Source organism: Nicotiana attenuata, chromosome 5 (genome assembly GCF_001879085.1).
Source record: "Nicotiana attenuata strain UT chromosome 5, NIATTr2, whole genome shotgun sequence".
NCBI lineage: Eukaryota > Viridiplantae > Streptophyta > Magnoliopsida > Solanales > Solanaceae > Nicotiana > Nicotiana attenuata.
In genome coordinates, this window is record NC_031993.1 from 33709567 (window position 1) to 33731220 (window position 21654).

A 21654-nucleotide genomic window follows, 5' to 3' on the forward strand; every position below is an offset into this window, starting at 1 on the left:
CGGTCAAAATATCAGTCCAGAAGCAACCCCACAAGCACAAGGGTGTGGAGATAAGTAACTACGGATAAGTATAGGCAAGGAAGGACAGTAGAAGGTCCGTCAAGTATACGATATAATAAGCTCGCATCTTTACAAGAGTCAGAGGATCCTCCCTATGTACTATAGTGAAGGACTAGCTTAGGAAATGAGGAAGAAGGCTTCAACCTAAGGACAGTAACCTAATGAAGAAAGGGTCATGTAAAAGCAGTCTCACAACAAAAATTGTATGCCTCCAAAAGAAAGTGGCACCTACCGTGGCTAATGAACGGGAAGAAAGATCGAAGGTAATATTCGAGACTATATGAGTTGCACAAAAATTCTGGCATGTGTGGGAACTAGGATGAGTTAAGTATGCACGCAACAAGGGGCAGAAAGACCAGGAAAAGTAATTGCATACGTTTAAAGAAAGCTACGATGGAACGAAAGGAATTATCCGATCAATGTTCCAGAGTTAGTATGTTATGGATACACTCAAGATTTTGGAGCATTATATTTGTTGACAATCATACAGCCATAGATGACTCCGGTATAAGTTAAAAAGAAGAATTGAGCCCAGGGCATAGACAAAGGATTGAATTGTTAGAAGATTGTATCATGGATATTCCATAACGCCCATGAAAGGATAAGATAATAACTGATACCATGAGCAACAGATCGGAATATAGCTTAAGCCTACATAAAGGCTGATCGGAAGGAATAAGAAGCTAAAGAATTACATCACCCAAGTAAATTAAGAGTCTGATTATTAGACCTAGAAAAATTATAAAAATTGTGCTTGAGAACATGACAGAATCACTCTTAATATCAGATGTTCAAGAGAAATAACATAACAACCATAATCTATAATGGCTCTACAAGAAAGCCAGTTAGAAGAAATACCAGCCTCATAAGAAGTCAGTACGAAGCTCCCATCGGATTGTGTATGTAGCAGAGGTGCGAGTATTATAATAGAGCTTCAAGTTATGGACGTCAATTACACCTAGGTGGAAGGAATGTCAAAATAGAGATAGAAGATATGATGCGAGATTTAAGGTAAGTAAGGTAAAGGTGAACAACGTACGAGATACTCAAAGGCAGAAGATCGTGAATAATCCATACTTCGGAGAGAAGGCTATAAGCACAGGGATCCAATAACCAGGAGTGATAGCGGCATCGTCGGTGACATGTCTTCCAGCCTATGGTGTCTAAATACTGAGAGATCTAGTTAAGAGAGTAGAGAAAAGTTGGAGACGATGTGATGTCTTGGTTGATGTTCCAGAATAACATAAGAAAATCTATGGTGCAAGCAAGTTGAAGGAAAGTTGCGAGTAGTATAAATGGATATGTATAAGTCGCAAGCTAAAGTATGGTAGAGCGAAAAAGTTTTAAGGAAACATGAGTGAGGATGAGGAAAGGCAAGTGAAAAGGTGACGAGTATGGATAAGTCCTCGGGATTTAGTCCATGGAACCAAGAGAGGTAATGGTTTCTCTAAGTTATTGAAAGTTCAGTATAGCCTGAATGAACTCAAAAGAGTCTAAGATTAATAGCATTTAGAAGGAATGAAATGCTGACCTGGTAATAAAATGAGGGTATAATTGTGACAAATAAAGGATAACATTTGGGCCTTCGTTTGAATAATGATTTGAAAAAAAAAAGAGAAAGAGAAAATATTTCGCTGGCGGCACGAAATTAGGATACCCCCATATGGTGAATCACATTGAGACACTATGAAATACGATTATGGGAATCACTTCGAACATTCCTTGATGTAACATAAGCCTAGTGGCAAAGTATTGCGTAAGAAGTTTCAAGTTATCAGTGGTATATTGTAGATCAATATTGAGGTAAATTAACAATGGATGGACAAAAGTCACAAAGTATGAGATGAGATTAGGCCGTCATTCTAAAGATGAGCAGTAATGAGGAAGCATTAAAGGACTTAAATTTATCCATATGGAATAAGCAACGAGAGTAAGCTGGGATTTGGTAGCAGACCTTAGCAACAATAAATTAAAGTAAAATTTATGGCAGTAATTCATACGGATGGCTGAATGGACCTATGCGATAAGATATAGCAATATTCGTAAATTCAACAAAGTACCGAGCAAAGAACTTCAGTATACTCATAGATGCCCAAAGGGACATCTTATCATGCTCTACATATGAAGCCTAGAGATTAGGCATCTTTAAAGGTCAAAATCGTATAGGCTACATGATAGAAGGTAGCAACAGTTACGAGACTGGAAAGGTTCCGACCATAGGTCGTGGTGTGAGAAAGAGGCCTAAAGGAGGGAATGCCCTGGACTTTGAATTTAATCATACAACAATTGCTTAGATGGCAAGGAGAGTAATAAAGTATTCAGAAGACATAGGCTATGAAAATGATAAGAGCACCAGTTAACATTTGAGGACGAATGTTCCAAAGGGAGGAATGACGTTACATCTCGCGTTTTTCCTACGTTAAAATTTTGTCTCCAGTTAATTGACGTAGACTCGGGGATGAGATTATCTTGAGGTTAGCATATTTATGCAATTTATAACAAGCAATAACTAAGTACCATGAAGGAAATGGTAGACGAATTAAAGAAAATGAGTTTCGTTGAAGGTTGTCAATTTGGGATAAAATACGGGCCGAGCGCTAATACCCGATAATTATAAACTAGTATCATACAAGGTACCATATGACCAAGGTAGTATAAGGTACAAAGTATATTAAAAATAAGTAAATTTTAAGTAATTTGGGAAATTTTTAAATTATGCGGATAATTGATTAATTACCGGATAACCGAACATTACCCAGTTAACTAATAAGTGGATAAGGATTAAATATCCCATCCCTAAAACCCACGTGGCAGCTAGCCATGTCTAAAGGAATGACTAATATCATTCCTTGCTAGGTGTCATGAAGACACCATGTATTTCATTTCCAAGACTTGACTAATCAAGTCTTTCACTTAAAAACAAAACAAACTATACTAAACTTCATTTTGAAATACCCCAACCAAGAACAGAACGTNATTTGCGAGGCAAGGGCATAGCGAGCTAGGACTTCGGCAGCTTGAGGTGAGTAATGGTTATAAATGATGTCCTGACGGGTTTGAAACCCCGGATTTGCACAACGTAGTGCTATGTTGAGGTGAGACACACGCTGCATGATGAGCGTGGGGTCCATTACTGCTGGGGATTTGGACTTGGTCCATCCCGATTGCTGATTCTATTGTATTTTGACTGAGACTTAATTAATATAATTGTAGTTTGGGCTAGTTGCCATGTTTGGGGCCTTGTGCCGACCTGTAGAACCCTTAGGGGCATTTGTACTGATTAACCTCACTTTACTCGATAAAATCATACCCTCAGTCATGTTTCTAACTATTAAATCTAATATGAACCGGCTTTGGATTAACTAAACCAAAAGGAGAGAAATATGTGGGCTGGGGTCCCTATCTTAACTTAGTATGCCCGAGAGGCTGAGTTTATAGTGACTGAGAGGGGTTGAGAACCCCACAGTTAGGATATTTGATATGTTATGGATCGGGCTGCACGCCGCATCAGTATATATTTATATGGATTGGGCTGCACACCGCAGCAGTATCTTATTGGATCGGGCTGCACGCCGCAGCAGTACATTTCTATGGATCGGGCTGCATGCCGCAGTAGTATAGCGCTTGGGCTGTAGGAGCCCCTCCGGAGTCTGCACACCCCCAGTGAGCGCAGTCGACTATTATTATTGGACCGGGCTGCACGCCGCAACAGTATATATATATATATATATATATATATATATATATATATATATATGGATCGGGCTGCACACCGCAACAGTATACTATATGGATCGGGCTGCACGCCGCAGCAGTATAATCATGATTTCGGTTATCGGGAGGAGTAAATGAGTTGAGTACTGGCGTAAAGGATTTTTACCTGATTTCTTCATTCAGTTTCTGTTTAACTGTTCTTACTGCTTTAATATAGAACTGCTTAGTGCTTTTTACGAGATTTCTTTCCGTCAGTCATTAATTATTGCTATTACTCACTGAGTCGGAGTACTCACTTTACTCCCTGCACCATGTGTGCAGATACAGGTATTCCGGAGGCGTAGATTGAGCTATTGCTGCTATTCAGATCTCACTGGAGTCATCGAGGTAGCTGCATGGCGTTCGCAGACCCGATTTCTCCCTCTATCCTCTTTACTTTCAGCATTTTAGACTATCTTTGTTTAGGCTGTTCCTCAGACTTGTAATAGAGGCTCTTGACTCGTGACACCAGATCGGTGGGATTTGTAGTGATATTTCTTGTTTTCCGCACATTTTATCTACTGCTATAGATTAATAATCATGTTAATTTGGTATTTAAACTCTGTTAATTGGTAATGAACTCTATATGAGGGATTGAGAGTGTTGAATTGGTCGGGCTTGCCTAGCACTGTGTTGGGCGCTATCACGACCGAGTTGGGGTCGTAACATTTTCCCTACTCCAGGTATGTTAAGTCTAAGCCCTTCTTTCATTTTGGCATGATCTTGTAATTATATGAGTTTGATAACGAGGCATATAGAGAAGTTCATACTCCCGAATTTATATACATTATCTTACTCTCATAAATTATAGTATTTTTCCACTACCAATAATGAGTTAAAAGAATTTGTTCATTGCTCCATATACTTACTGGAAAACCTACATCACTTTTAAAAGACTATAAAAATTTCAAAATTTTATAACTATCCACTCTATGACTCATATACACGTAGTTCCTCCAAGATATAATCTTTGTTGGCCCAGTTATGATTTATATTGTTGTTGCCGTGTATAAAGTTTTTGGAACAACTTAAAGTTGCTTTCTCACTTAGTCACTATAATTAAAAATTTCCTAAGTCCGCAAATATGTAAGTAAATGTACTTCAACAGCTATTTTTTGTTATATACGTGCCCCTGTCTAGATTCACTAAAAATACAACAAACTTTACGAACAGCTACAACGATGCCATTCACATCACAGGACTTCAGATTCATTAGAGTATTTCCTTCTTCCAGTTAAGAGAGCAGAGAATTTATATATACAATATTAAAGTATTTTTATTACCATCGAGCTATAATCGATGGGCAGGCCCCTATTGGGCAACCTCAGATCAGATGGTAAGCTATATACCGAGCCTACTGTGGTCGAGCGCTTATGAGCGAGCCTAGTTGGTCGAGATACAGAGACTAGTATGGCCGAGCGCCTATGAGCGAGCCTACTACGGCAGAGCAGTTATATATATACCGAGCCTACTATGGCTGAGCGCTTATGAGCGAGCCCAGTTGGTCGAGATACAGAGCCTAGTATGCCGAGCGCCTATGAGCGAGCCTACTATATATATATATATATATATATATATACCGAGCCTTATAGGGCCGGACAACTATTTTACTTACTATATTGAGAGAGTTGAGTCAGTATCAGCAGGTAATCATATCTTCAGATTATCTTTGACTTCCAGCTACTTGCAGTTATTATATTATCAGTTCAGTTTCAGCTTTCAGTATATTGCGTTACATACTAAGTACATTATTTCGTACTGACGTCCCTTTTCTGGGGGCGCTGCATTTCATGCGTGCAGGTCAGACAGACAGACGGGTAAGCCTTTCCAACAAATATTGCCCGAGTTCAGCTTGATCGGTAAGCTCCATGCCTTTCGGAGTTTCCGGGTCTAGAACCTTATGTACATCTTGTATATATATGTATACATGTTACGAGTAGGTCGGGAAGCTATTCCGATCACATTATATCCATCATTAGAGCTTGTAGGAATATCCTGTCAATTAGTGTAATATGTTGGGCTTGTAGGCCTTGTATATATATTTGGTTGGTTTGTCATCTGCAAAAATTATGACGGCCTTGTTGGCCCAGTTTTATATTGATATTAGGTCAGCATTCGCAGTATTCCTGCAATGTGGCCCATGCTCAAAGTGTGAAATCACATGTTCAAGAGTTGCTTAGTCGCAAGTTGGTACGCAAAGATAGGTGAGGCACCGGGTTCCAGCCTCGCTCCCAGGTTCGGGGCGTGACAGCTGGGCCTACCGAAACTGTCTGGGGCGGAACCTCATCATCAAACTCTACCTGAGGCTTCGCCGCTGGGTGCTACTGCTCTGGGCTGAGCTCAGCCCCTGCCTCGGCCCCTAGAACGGCCTCGACCTCGTCCTCTGCCCCTCGTAGAAGCTGCCGCTGGGGCTTGGGCTGCTGATCAGCGGATGAAGAAGCGCGTGTTCTCACCATCTGCGAAAGAACATAGTAGAAGTTCAATTAGCATTGAGAAACCAAATCGCACGATAGAGAAGAATAGAAGTGAAACTGTTCCTAAATCTGTAGCCTCTAGGGGATAAGCACAGACGTCTCCGTACCGATCCCTCAGGTATTGTATTCCCTGTTGCTATTATTTGGTACCACTTATCCTTTATCTCTCCCTTTTTCTTTTATCTTACATCTTTCTTCCTCCCTTGCTTTCCTCTTCTTCTTCTTGCCCTTCCTGAGCCGAGGGTCTATTGGAAACAGCCTCTCTACCTGCATTAGGTAGGGGTAAGGTCTGCGTACAGACTACCCTCCCCAGACCCCACTTGCTGGGATCAAACTAGGTTTGTTGTTGTTGTTGTAAGCCAGTACCAATACAAATCCATAAATATAAACCACCCAAAACTGGTGTCACAATCTCACGGACTATCTAAGAATACTACAAATATGGTCCGAACAAAATAAATACATGTCTGTCTCTGAAATAGTAAAGAACAGAAGAAAACTAGATAGGAAGGGGATGCCAAGGCCTGCGGACTACATCGGGTCTCCTGATGGACTGAAGGCAGCAACCCCTAGCTAAGGTCCGTATGTTCCAGTACCGGATCAGCACAAAAGAGTGCAGAGTGTAGTATCAGTACAACCGACTCCATGTACTAAGTAAGTGTCGAGCCTAACCTCGGCGAAGTAGTGACGAGGCTAGGACAAAACAAATAGTTATAACCTGCAATGAAACAGTATCTAGCAGAATAACAGTAATTGAAGTAATTCAAAAGTAACGAGGGAGGGGTAACATGCTATGGGGGAAATACCAACATAAAGAATCACAGTAATAATGGAATAAGACAATTAAGGTACTTGAACCGAAACAACAACAAATCATAACAAACAGGCAATAAGTGCACAACATCACCGTTCGTGCTTTTACTCTCAATCCTCACCAATGCAATCAAGTAATGTAAATGTGCACGGCATCACCATTCGTGATTTATCTCTCTTCCTCACCATGTAAATATTAGAAATGTGCACGTCATCACCCTTCGTGCTTTATATCTCTTCTTCACCATATGCATCAATATCAATGAAAACGTACATGATAAGTTGGTATTTCACCAACTTATCTTGTCTTTAAGCCTATATTTTTGCTATGTTTGAGTGATAAAATCACGTGTTTAATGCCATTTACCTCTATATTACAGGTTCTATGTGATCTAAAAGTGATCTTGAGGAAACCAAGTGAAACAAATAAAAAAGAAGCCAAAAAGAGGAAAATCTAGACAAGGGCTTCAGTAGTCGCAAATGTGACATCATGCTGGGAATTGCGAAGCCAGCAGTCATGGTAATTGCGAGAAAGGCATGGGAATTGCGAAGGAAGGCAAGACTTCGCATCAACCAGGGGAGTCAACCTTCGCAAATGCGAAGTCCTCTTCGCAAATGCGAAAGTGCACAATATAGCCATACTTCACAATTGCGAACCTTTGTTCGCAAATGCGAAAATCGAGCATCAGACCTGGGCAGTTCTGTAATTTCACATTTTTGACCCCAAACCCTTTAATACCTAAACCAGCTCATTTGTAAAATATCTTTGGCTAATCTTTGGCATATTTTCAGTTCTTAGACTTAGAAAGAACAAGCTTGGAAGCTAGGGTTTGCACACACACTTGGGTCTTGAGATTTGAAGCTTGTGGTTAAGGATTTCTTACCCATTTATGTTTATTTCTTTATTTCCTTGCATTGTATTTATATCTAAGTGTGTAGTATTTTATCAAACAATTGAATATTGTTTATGGAAATATTCTTGTTTAAAGTGTGGATTAAATACCTTGTTGTGCTTATGTATTGAATGGTTTTTATCCTTTTATGAAGTGAGTTATTGTTTCTTTAATTATTCTTGTTCTTTAATATTTCCAAAGAGATTAGCTAACCCTAGGACTCGCCCATTAACTCCGAATTAATTTTGAAAAAGATAATTTGTGGTTGGGAAAGATTAATTAACAAGAACTTGAGGCGTTAACCCTCATTTTATAGATTCTACCTAGGAATAGGATTGAACTACTTGTAGCCATTCCAGGTGTGCTCAATCTCTTAATTGTTTTAGGGATAATTCAATTAGGAAGTCTTGTTAGTCTTCGGAAGAAGCTAATATAGAATTATTACCCGTGGCTAATTAACATAAACTCGCTCATATTTGTAAAATTATGAAATACATTGGATCGTTACTTGAGCGTAATTTTCGATGCAACCATACTTGTAGCCATTGATCATTTTACTCGCTTTCTAGGTTAGTTTACATTTCCGCATTTAGGTATAAACACTTTTTAAACCAAATTCTTAGTGTTTGGCATTGCACGATAAGTGATAATTCTCTTACATTCCTAATCGCCTGCATATTGTTCTCTGTGGGATACGACCCCGACTCATAGTTGGGTAAATTATATTGCATGAGACCGTGTCCATTTACTTTTTAGTAGTGGATTTGGACGTCATCAAAATTGACGCCGTTGCCGGGGAACAATTTGTCGTAATTTAGGTTGTTTGAGAAATAAACGTAAGTGCTTTGGTCCAAACTTGTGAATATTTTTGTAATTATTTTTCTTACCTTGGTCTATTTTTCTTGTTTGTTTCTTATTTATTTTCTTATTTTTGAAAAATGGCATCATTTAATGATAATTGGTCGGATGGTAGTTGTTCATACTTTGATGACCCTTGTCCTTATTGTGGAGGACCACACTCGTGGAAAAATTGTTTAAGTTCTCCCAGGGGTGGATTGTGCACACAATCTCAAACCCATGAGTGTGGTTTTCAAAATGGTCATTGGGATGATTGTGCTTATTTGTCCTTCCCTTCCACAAGCCCCCGCTATGATAATTCTACTTTTTGTGATGAAAATGATAGGGCTATGAAAATGGAAGAAGTTGAGCATGGCCGAAATGGAGAGTTCAAGCTCATGTTGGAGCGCTTACTTGAAGGAGGAAACAAAGAGCAAAGTGCCTTGGAGGAGCTTTTGGAAAATAGTCTCCAAAATGACTTGGCACTTGAAAGGTTGCACACACAAATGGGAGAGATGCTTGAAGCTTTAGAGGTTCAAAAAGCCTCGGAAGTTAATGATAGTCAAGAATTTTTCTTAAATGTGGAAGCCGAAAATCTTTCCTTGGCACTTGATCAAAACCAAGAAGAACTCTCAAATGCTCAAAATGAGAAGATGATGCTCATGTTGGAGACCATTCTTGAAAATGAGGAGAAGCACAACTTTGCACTCGAGGACTTGAAACAAGGCTTGACTTACAATGATGAACATATCCGCACTTTGGAAGATCAAATGAAAATGTTGGTTGAGGCTCACTATGCCCACCAACTTGAGAGTGTGGAAGAAAGTCGAGAAGAGTCCGATTTCGAGGAAGAAAGTGAGCTCTACTTTGAGGAATCAAGAATTGAACATCCGCCAACCGACTCCATGGGTGTTAATGATGCCAAGAAAAATATGGAATTAGAGTCAACCGGTGTAAATAAAAATTTGGTTGAGATTGACTCTAGTCCGGGGGAAGAAGAGGATGTCAAAATCCGAGAAAAATTGCAAGTTGGAGGTTTGAAGTCACATTCCAAGCATTTTTCAACATTGGAATTGTGTGGTGATACGGAAGTTGAACCACACGAATCAATGAAGGACTGCAAGGAGGAAAAACTCATACCATACATCCTACAATTTGAGGGAACAAGAAAGCAAAATGACATTCCTCACATGAGAGCCAAGAAGTGCAATGTGGGATATTGAGGAGGATCTGCTTGAAAGATGGGATTTTTGAAAGTGAAGGCCGATGGATCAAAAGCGGGCCTTGGAAGTGAAGGTTGTGTGGTGGCGGAGCATGGTGGAACAGTAAAAATATTGGGAGTTGCTCCTGATGTGAACACCTGGGGGCGTACCTCAGAAGGTGTTCCTATGAAGTGAGCAGACGGGGTATTCGGGTTGCTGATGGGGATGTTAGAAGTACCCCCGGTTCTCGGGAACAATTCAGGAAAGCCAGGGATAGCACTTGGAGGCTCCCTGCCGTTAGTCCATGCGTCCCACATCTCCATCATTCGGAGACGTAGTATCCGATTTTCTTCAGCTGTGGCAGACTCGGAGGCCGGGATCCCCGGGTAAGGGCTGTCCTCAAAGATGGGAACTGCGGGCAAAGTCATTTCTGTAGACATTTCCACACTTCCTCTCGATCTGGTGAAGTATTGATGCGATGCCAGCTTACCACAACCAACCACCGTTTCTAAAAGCTAGGCTGGAATTAACAGCAACACCCGGTTAGTTTGAGACAAGTAACAGATAGGTAATCGCATATTGGGGTGTGATGCACCTATACAGTTAAACGGATGTCTACATGTTTGCACTGGTTGCATGCGTCATCCCGGCTTTTCTTTTTCTATTCTCTCTTCTTTTGATTTCCACTCTTTGTTTTTCTTGCTTTTCTTTCTCTTTTTGTTTTTCTCTCATTTTTCCTTTCCCTCTGTTTTTCATTTTCTGCTTTTTCTTTTTCTTTTGCCATGGTCTTTCTCTCGATTCCTTATTTTCTCTTTTTGCGTTTCTTTTCCTCTCTTGTTTTTATTTTATTTCCTTCCCTCGTATTTTTTTTTAGGGTTACGGTCGAATCCTATGGAGATTGCCTACGTATCATGACCCCGCATGAATCAGACCAAGCGTAGTTCTTGCAAATAAGGTAAATTAACTCTTTTTTTTGAATTTTTTGAAAGAAATGCTTTAGAAGGAAAAAGGGAAATATTTTTGATTTTGATTTTTGATTTTGATTTTTCTTTTTATTTTTTGAAAGAAAGACTTCTAAAAAAAATTCCTTTTCTTTTTATTGGAACTTTGGGAATTTTAGAAGTAGAAAGAAATATTTTTGTTTGAATTTTCATTTATTTTCTCTTTTTCTAACACGAAAGAAAAATATTTTTTTTTTGATTTTGAAAGTTGCCTCTTAATTTTCGGAAGAGGGACTTTTACGAAAATGTTTTGGATTTTTGAGCAAAAATATTTTTCGGACTCAATTTTTCAAAATTTGTATTTTTTTTATACTTTATATTTATGAAAGAAAGACATCTAAAGAGTATTTTAATGATTTATTTTGACCTAAAAGGAAAAAGTGGCTATTTAAAGTGATTTAATGACTCGTTTTGTCCTAAAAGAAAAAGTGGCTATTTTTCAAAATTTTTATTTAAGAAAACAAAGACTCAGTTTTGCGGATACGGCCTTTCAGCACTTCCGGGAGGGAGATTTTAAGGTTGTGCCTGCTAACCGGTTAAAAATGACTCAGGGTGGCTGTTCTTGCAAAAACAGCCTTCCGGCGTCCTTTTGGGGACATTCGGCTTATTTTAAAACAAGAATGGCATCACCCGACTTATTTGACAAAAATTAAAATTTGGTATTTTTTGGCTATTTTTGCAAACGGATGGTTGGACCCGATGAGGGTTGCCTACGTATCTCACATCCGGTGAGAATCAAACCAGCGTAGTTCGGGCCGATTGAGAATGGAGTAAACTAACTCTTTTTTTTTCTTTTTATAAAACTTAGACCATGAAGCTTTAAGGCAAAAGAAAATATTTTTTGTTCGAATTTTCATTTGTTTTCTCTTTTTCTAAGGAAAAAAGAAACTATTTTTGGATTTTGGATGTAACCTCTTAATTTTCGAAAGAGGGACTTCTTTAAGAAAAATGTTTTGAATTTCTGAGCTTTTATTTATTTACAAAAGTACTTCTAAAGAAAAGCAAAAATATTTTGGACTTCAATTTTTCAAATTTTTTTTTATTGACATTTATGAAAGAAAGACATCTAAGGAGTATTTTTTTGAATTTTTGTTTCTGATTTTTTTTCTTGGACTTTTTGGAAAAATACTTCAAAATGAAGGAAACACGTATTTTGAATTTTAATTTTTATTGATTTTTCTTTTTTCGTATGAAAGACATTAAAAAGAAGGAAACCATTTTTGAGTTTAAAAACTTCTTTTTTTTTTGAATTTTCTAAGGAAAGATTTCTAAGGAAGGAACTAAAGGAAAATATTTTTTGGATTTTGAAAATTGGGGTCGGAATCGATGAGGTTTGCCTACGTATCTCACATCCGGTGAGAATCAGACCCGCGTAGTTCGGTCGGATTTGCCAAAAACTATTTTGAACAACAATTTTCCTTTCTATGTTTTTTTTTCAAATATTCTTCTCTTTTCCTCTTTTCATTTTTCAAAAATCCGGCAGCATCTCTGTACTATTTGGACATTGGTTTTTTCTCAAATGGTCACCCTCACTTAGTCCTAACACTGCTTATTTTTTCTCAATTTTTACTCATTTAGTCAAGTTGATCAACATGCAAAGTCGAGCAAATAAATGCGCAAGTAGCACGTAAGATGCATCAGGATGGTCAATTCATTTTCGGTCACCTGTCCTAGACGGACCCAACCCCTGTGTTGAGTCCCCTAAGTCAAATGCACATGATGCAAACAAACGTCCTACTAGGGATCCGGAATGAGGTCGAGTTATTCTAGGTTCAAAACCTGAGTATATGTTCTAGACTGTGTACCCGAGCGGACAACTCGAGTCGAGGAGGGGGCTACATACCGGGAACCAAAAGGCCATCCGGCTTAGTAACTTGTCCGGCCTCTTTCTTATTTTAAGGTATAGACACTAACAGAATAGAGAGTCTCAACCAGTGAGCACATCCCCGGAGATGAGAAGAGAAGGGTTTCGTAACAATATTTTATATACAATTCAGATAATATCAAAGCGGTAAAACATTTAGCACATATAGCATGGAACATGTAGAAAAATCAGATAAAGCCAAATTTACCAATTATACTAAGCTCGAATTCTTGAACCCTGAATCGAAATTCTGGGTTCGTGTACCCAGCAGAGTCGCCAGAGCTGTCACACCTCCTTCTTACACACCCACCCCGAAGGATAGTGTATAAGGGAGTTTTTCCAATTTAAGTGACATTATTCGAAATGGGATTATTTATTTAATCAGAGTCGCCACTTGGGATAGGATTGGCTTTTGGTGTCCCAAGTCACCGGTTTAACTTGAATCCCAAATCGAGGAAAACTTCGACTTCCCAGTTGGAGTCTGCGAGCCAGAAATTCTGAATAAGGAATTCTGTTGACCCGAGGGAAGGTGTTAGGCACCCTCGGATCCCGTGGTTCTAGCACGGTCGGTTAAATTATTATAATTGGCTAAAAATCTGATTTTAGTACATGTTTTAACTTATGTGCTTTTTAAATTTGAACCGCTTTTGTTATTATTATTTTAAGAGAATTGCAACGTCGTGAAAACATGTCTCGAACCGCGTCACATAAATGCACCCGCGATTTTTGACACATTTCGACTTCGTTGAGATTTGGATTTGGGTCACATAAATGTGCACCCGTATTTAGGAAGGTACAATTATTTAAGTAACGGACCTAAAGCAGCTAGCGTATGATTAACTTTGCGGGAGGCCGTGAAATTCGCTAAACGGCGCATCCCGAATTCTAAGTATTTTAATACTCAAGGCTAATATTATCAGGACATTCGTATAGTTCTCAGAAAAAATGCAGCAGTCCAGTCCAAAATAGTCCAATCAGTCCTTAATTAATACAAAAGATAGATGATAGTCTAATAACAATATTGAACTAAATGCCTAAGCATACAAATCAGAACACGTAAAACAAAGGAAACAAAAGAGTCCTCCAATATTCCTCTTTAACAGTAGTCATACATATTAATTCAGTCCTCACTTGAGGTTTTAGAGTATACCTGGAAATGAACAAATGAAAGGAGGAGGGATCAGCAATGCAGACAATAATCAGCAGCAACTAGAATTCAACAACAGCCGCGAAATCGATCTCAAACCCAGGATATAGTTCAAAAAACCAGGGATAGATCACAGAAGTATAAAGCCAACAGACAACCCAAAATAATTTGATTGAAACCAACTCCAGACTCGAACTTAACCCAGGAAGAGTTCTAGAACTTCAGCAATTAGAACTTAGGCTAGAAGATGTAGATTAACCACTACAACTTGAAATTGACCTAAGTATTTCAATGGAACAGTATTTTGGAGTTTTTTGCTAATTTTTTTTGGTTTTTCTGGAAATTTAGATCTAGGATGAAGTTTTTTGGAACTCTAAGAGTTCAGGGTTTTTTTTTGGATTTGAAATTCAAATTTCTAAGGCTAAAACTTGCTGAAAACGTTTTGGGGGGGGGGGAATTTGGATGCTGGAAGTTTTTGGGGAATTTTCAAATGTTGAAAACTTTTTTTGGGGAATTTTTTCAGGGTTCAAACTTGTAATCCAAGGCACTAGACATGCCTTTTATAGGCAGAAAAAGGGGCAGAAGGTTCTAGAAGTTTTCACTCATTTTCCCCCTCTTTTTCTTTCAGAATTTAGTTATTAATCCCTAAATTTGTGGCTTGTTGCCCAAGTTACTGCATTAAGAATGCAGAAACTTACACTAAGACCCCCTTCTAGAAGGACCTAGGGTGTTCTAGCTTTGTTTTCTACCTATGGAATACCTATACTACCCTCATTTTGATTCTGAAATTACAGAGCCTTAACAAATTGACCCGTTTCAGGTGCCTAAACTACCCCTGACTACTCCTGAAATTACTAACCAAACCCAACCCCTTTTGCCTTAGTTAAATTTAATTAAAGACCAAACTATTCAGCTATATCCAATCATCTAAACCTAATTACTTTAAAACACTGAATTAAAAAACAATTATTGATGAAATTGAAACAAATTAAACTAGACTAATCAAACTAACAGAACGATTGATCCAATCAAGCAAAAAACAAACAGTACCTAAAACAGATTTGAAACACAATTAAACTAAAATCTAAAAAGGAAACAAAAATCAAATCACAAAGCTAATACACATGTGTTTAAATCAAATACCACACTACTTATCAGAATTGCTAAACAAAAACTAAAAGAAAAATCTAACTACACTACGATTCGAACCAATCAGAATTAAACTAATATTTAACAATCAAAACGAAAAATCAAAATTAAGCTAACATGAACCAATTACTGAATTAGAGAAAGGAAACCAAACTCAAGAAAGCAAAATCTAAGCAGATTATCAAGTAAATTCTATGCAAAGATAGAAACAAAAATAACAAGAAAAATTGAAGCAAAAAAGATTACCAGAAAGAAATTTGGCCCGAGGTGATTCGACTTGAAATTGCTTGACCAATACTAGTGTTTAAACATGTGTTTTCCATGAGAAAGCACACGGCTAAACCCTATAATGGTCAAGCCATCCACAGAAACCCCAACTCACGAAACTAGGGTTTTAAGCCGGCCTTCAATCCAAAATTCGAAAATTTCAAGGATGATTTGAGGGTTATAGGCTACGGATTCGTAAAGAGGAGAGTGAGGAGACCACCTGGTGTTAATTTGGTGGGCTTTGGAAGACTTAGGGTTTTCACCGGAATGTTGATCCAAGATTTGAGAAGATGTAATCTTTCTGTACCAAGGATAACGAAATTCCTTACTTACGAGGGTGATACTTAGTATAACTGGCACATACAGTCCCTTAAGCTTAACTTTGTTCACATTGCTTGCTTTAGGGAAACATCTTCCTAAATGACCTTTAAAGGTTATTCTTCTGTCGTCCATTCTATTATCGCCGGAATGAAATCTGAAATTCTCATGATGTCGACCATTATCAAATCAATCAGTCCCTAATTATGTTTAGTTTATCTTGTTCACCAGCCCATACCGATTTCTATTATACTGGGGTCTAATTTTTCCTTTTGGTAATCACGTTAGAGTCACAAATTTATTTTTCAAAATGAGAATATGACTTTATGGCCTATATTCTTTTGTTGTCTCAAGTCCTGTCACCTCTCGTCTTTTCCTTCACTTGACTATAGACTCTGTAATACTATCATCTTTTAGATCTACCGTTGTCATCCATGTGTCATATATTACTCATAATGCTTCATTGACTCTCTTTTTATTTTCTGCTAGCATTTATGTCTTTCACTCATTGATTAAGGATATGTATGATGATGCTAAGACTCGGGAAAGGACTGTGGGTGGTGACTCAGAGCATTTCCTTATGGAGATGGGGTTGCACCAGGGATCGGCTCTTAGCCCTTTTTTTTTTCCTTAGCGATGGATGTACTGTCACGACAAATCCAAGGGGAGGTGCCTTGGTGCATGCTATTTTTCGATGATATAATGTTGATTGACGAGACGTGAAGCGGAGTTAATGCGAGGTTGGATTTTTGGATACAGAACTTAGAGTCTAAAGGTTTCAAACTGAGTAGAACAAAGACAGAATACATGGAGTGCAAATTCAGTGATGAGACGCATGATGCAGACGTAGAAGTTAAGCTTGATGCTCAAGTTATCCCCAAGAGAGCGAGTTTTAAGTATCTTGGGTCTATTATCCAGGGTGACGGGGAGATTGACGAAGATGTCACACATCGCATCGGAGCGGGATGGTTGAAGTGGAGACTTGCTTCCTGTGTTTTATGTGATAAGAATGCGTCACCACGACTTAAGGGTAAGTTTTATCGAGTGGTGGTCCGACCGATTATGCTTTATGGGGCTGAGTGTTGGCCAGTCAAGAACTACCACGTGCAGAAGATGAAAGTAGCATAGATGAGAATGTTGAGATGGATGTGCAAGTGTACCAGGAGAGATAGGATTAAGAATGAAGTTATCTGGGACAGAGCGGGAGTAGCCTCCGTGGAGGACAAGATGCGAGAGTCGAGGCTGAGATGGTTCAGATATGTTAAGAGAAGAAGCATTGATGCTCCTGTCACGAAGTGTGAGAGGTTGGCCATGGAGAGTTTTAGAAGAGGTCGAGGTAGGCCTAAGAAGTACTGGGGAGAGGTGATTAGGCAGGACATGGCGCTGCTTCAGCTCACTGAGGACATGACTCTTGATAGAGGGTGTGGAGGTCGAGGATTAAGGTAGAATGTTAGTGGGTAGTTGTAAGTGTTCACCGATAGTCTTAGTAGCATGGATGTCTCCTCATATTCTTAGATTTTTATTACGTTATGTGGTTTTGTTCGCCTCAGGTATTGTATTCCCCGTTGTTATTATTTGGTACTACTTATCCTTTATCTCTCCCTTTTTCTTGTCTCTTCCTTCTTTCTCCCTTTCTTGTTTTCCTTTTTTTCTTCTTGCCCTTCCTGAGCCGAGGGTCTATTGGAAACAGCCTCTCTACCTGCATTAGGTAGGGGTAAGGTCTGTGTATAGACTACCCTCCCCAGACCTCACCTGTTGGGATCATACTGGGTTTGTTGTTGTTGTTGTTGTATTTATGTCTATCACTTTATTCTGAAAACTTCAACAAGACATTCTTTTAGATTTAGCTCCGCTTTGCTCCATCCAGTGGCTCTTTGGGTTGCTCAACATTCTCGCTCTACTAAGGACGGGAGCCACACTAATTTAATATTCATCCCTTCAAAGCTTTCAGTGCCTATCTTTGTAGTACTCATATCTAGCTGTACTATTTTAGAGTGCTCCATCTGGGTGTCTCACAAGGAGATCTAATAGCACATTTGCAATGTCCTTCGGAAATGTCAACTAACGCAAACAATCCATTCACCATTTTGGGTTATTCTAACCCCAGCCGGATCCTGATATCCGGTCTTCTCTCATACTACTTTTGTTAGCTTCCATAGGGCATAAATGAGATGGGTGTGGCCAATTGTACACCCATCTTCACCGTGCTTCTTTTACTTGTTCAAACTTGTATCTATCTTCTGAATCTCTCATTGCCTTTCACCATAGGGGTGGATAGATATTCTTGCCTTAAGGCTCCTTATCAAGACGCTCACACGTCTTAGTACACACATGATCTACTGAAAACATTACATTTACTCATCATAAGCATCATGAAAAATCGCGTTCTCCTGACTCAACTCTTCCATAGCCACATTCAATCTCTTACCAACTGTCTTTTTAAATGTAGGTATCATCTTATTACGAATATAAGTTAGGAGTTTGAATTCTTATAAGTGAGCTCTATCACACGATCTAGAGTAAGAAAAAAGAGGGACAGACCTAAATGCCCTGTAGCCTCCTGCTTATAAGTGTGGTGCACGACACACCCATAAACAAGACACTACTAGACACGGCTTGTAGACATCCCTAGGACAAAACTGATCTGATACCACTTCTGTCACGACCCAAAACAATGGGCCGCGACAGGAACCTGGTACCTTACTCAACCGAGTACCAACGTAACGTATCTCTCGTATCATACTATAATAGGTAAATGAGCCGGAGAGGCTGTCGTGAGATAAGTAGAATAAACATGGGAAAATACTTGACACAGAATGACCCAGCCTGATATAAAAACTTACATACGTGACATACGGGTCTATAAGGCCAACATGATCATTTGTAAACTCAAAACATTGGCCGACAAGTCCATACAAGTATCTGTATACATGATATCTGTCTACAAGCCTCTAAGAGTACATAAGTATCACAAAGGTCGAGACTGGGCCCCGCCATACCAATCAATACATGTCCTAATTACACTGACCAAATAAGCAACTCCGGAGCAAATAGAGCGCACCAACACCTTCTGCTGAGCTGATAGCCTACTTGGAGGACTCTCAACCTGTCTATCTGAACCTGCGGGCATGTAACGCAGTGTCCCCAGACAAAAGGGACGTCAGTACAAATAATGTACCGAGTATGTATGGAATGAAACTCAGTAAATATTAGACATGAGAGAAACATGGAGTAAAAGACTCGACATGTAAGTCTGAATAACTCCGTGAATCATTAATATGTATAATGCCATGCATATGCGTATAAATGTCATGTCGTGCATAGGTACATGTATTCATAGCATCATCAAGCCTCTGAGGGCATCCCATCATATCATCTCGGCCACTATGGGCAAAATCATCAACGTATACCAGCTGATCAGGTGCTGGTATGTATATAACACTGTAACCTTTTTCCATATCCCATATACATATATACACACATATATACACGTATATAACGCCATCTGGTCATGGGTAAGTGTAAATGAATGCAATGCATGATAAGTACATCAATAAAATCTTTCGGAGTGTCATAAGACCATTTTGCCTCTGATTAATATCATGAAATAGACTTTATGAACTTACGTATTTTCTGATACCCATGAATCGACGATAGAATAATAAGACTTATGGGAGAATAAGAATATACACATCTCTAGCATTTCTACGAATAGAGTAATTTATGGAAGTTGTGCATTTGCTCGTTTCGCTTGTGTCGTATAGATCATGCCAAAAAGAAAGAAGGGATAGCCTTAACATACCTGGACCGATTCTCTTGACAATTGCTCTAACATACGTCTTTTGCGACGAAACATATAACGGCAAGATCGGAGTAGGAAAAAAATCCGTATGATATTCTTAAGAAAGATTGCACCGTACTCCCTTAGAATCGCAATTCTCACGTTGCTAAGCATTGTAAGGAATAATATAAATCCTTGAATTCCATCCATTACTTTGTAGTCTTGTATGAACTTATGAAGTAACTCATGTTACTATTAAAAAATAGGATCTTTTCTTGAAGCTTTGTAAAGGATTCCTATGAAATCTTGTTTGAGAATCCAAAACGTTACTTAGCAAGACAATGTTACTCACTTAATAATGTAGAAAAAGCTCTTCAGATTATGGGTTGTGGGCCCCACTTGATATGATGACTTGGCCAACAAATTTTTCTTGATATGCCACCTAATCTTAATGAATCATGAGTCACCAATTGGGCTTTAATTTACTGGCACATTAGGAGGTTAATACTTATCCAAATATACTTAATTACATAGTTAATCTCTCCCTAAAAATTATAATTACCCAATTATTCACATAATTAAGAATTATCTTAAATTATCTTAACTACTACTCACTTTTATCACACTTTATAAATCTTAGTATCATGGTCATGTGATACCTTGTATGGCACTAGTCCATAAATACGGGGTATTATAGCTTAGACCGTATTTTACCCCAAATCGACAAACTTCGGCGAAATTCACTTTCTTCAATTTGCTTACCCTCTTACCTTTATGAATTTACTTATCACTTGTTTGAAATAGCATAATACTTCCAATCTCCAAACAATCTTGTCCTTGAACTGATGTCAATTATCTTACGACCAATTTAACGTACAATACTATAGGGTGTAACATCATCTTAATATAATACTGCAGAGTGTAACATCATCGTAATATCGAGCCTTTCTTGGGGAGGAGATTTTCATCATTTCTCGCATTTTAGAACCCTACACTCGGTATGAGGCGACTTGGGGAGGGGATTTTCATCTACAAACTTTGGGTAAGTGATTCTAATCAATTTCCAACTATATTTCATTAATATATCTTAGATTTAATATCAAATTTATGTGAATCAAAGACGAAAAAATTGGAAAACTTTGTAAAGTTTTTGAAAAATAAGAATTTGCATATTAAGAGTCGATTTTTCAAGAGTTCGGTGAGTAATCCTTGTTTAAGAAGACGATCTACTTCATTTTGTAGGACTCTGAAGTTGATAGTCTTATGGCCACGACCATTATGGAATTCACACAAGAACTCCTGACTCCACTTATTTGGGTCAATTGTTCCCCGTGTCTTTGAGTACCGCCACTAGTTCAGTGGTGTACATTAAAGTTGTAGTTGGCTAGTTTTGGTCGAAGGTGATAATCACTCATTTTTTATGTTTTTTATTCCTTTCCTACTCGATGAGGTACCATGTTATTCCTCTGCCCGGAGTTTCTATCATATGGACCTAATCCTAGCCTCCAGCTGTTTTCCCGCTGTATTGGTCCAGATTAAGTTCCATACCAGATTCTGGAATCTTTATGCCTACACTTGTCTCGTCTACGAATTGCTTCGCAGAATGCGACCGCAGATCTTGCTCGGTTTCTATTTTTCTAAATTTTAAAATCCGACCCCTTTTGTAATAAAACACCCAACCCCTCATTCTTCAGCGATCTTCTACACAAAATAAGAGAGAGGAAGAGAGGGTCTTGAGAGAGAAAGTCATCTCCTCCAAAATTTGATTCTTCAAAGCTATCCGGACCGGGAAATCTCAAACTTATCTTCATCCCCTTTCTCTTGCAGGTAAAATCCCTAACCCTTTTCATTGAATTTCAGGTTTAAATTAAGGGGGGGGGGGGGGGAAGTCTCATGCATTGGTTCTTGGAAATAATGGCAAAAATTGTGCATGCGTGTTTATTAAAACCTAAAACCTAGTGGGGGTAATTGGGTGGGAGCAAAGACTTATGCAAAGAAGGGATTGATAACCTAAGTATGTTCGGGTAGTGGTTTTGAACCTTGAATTCTAAGTTACGAGTATTAATTTGTGCACTATATTGCCGTTGCTAGATTT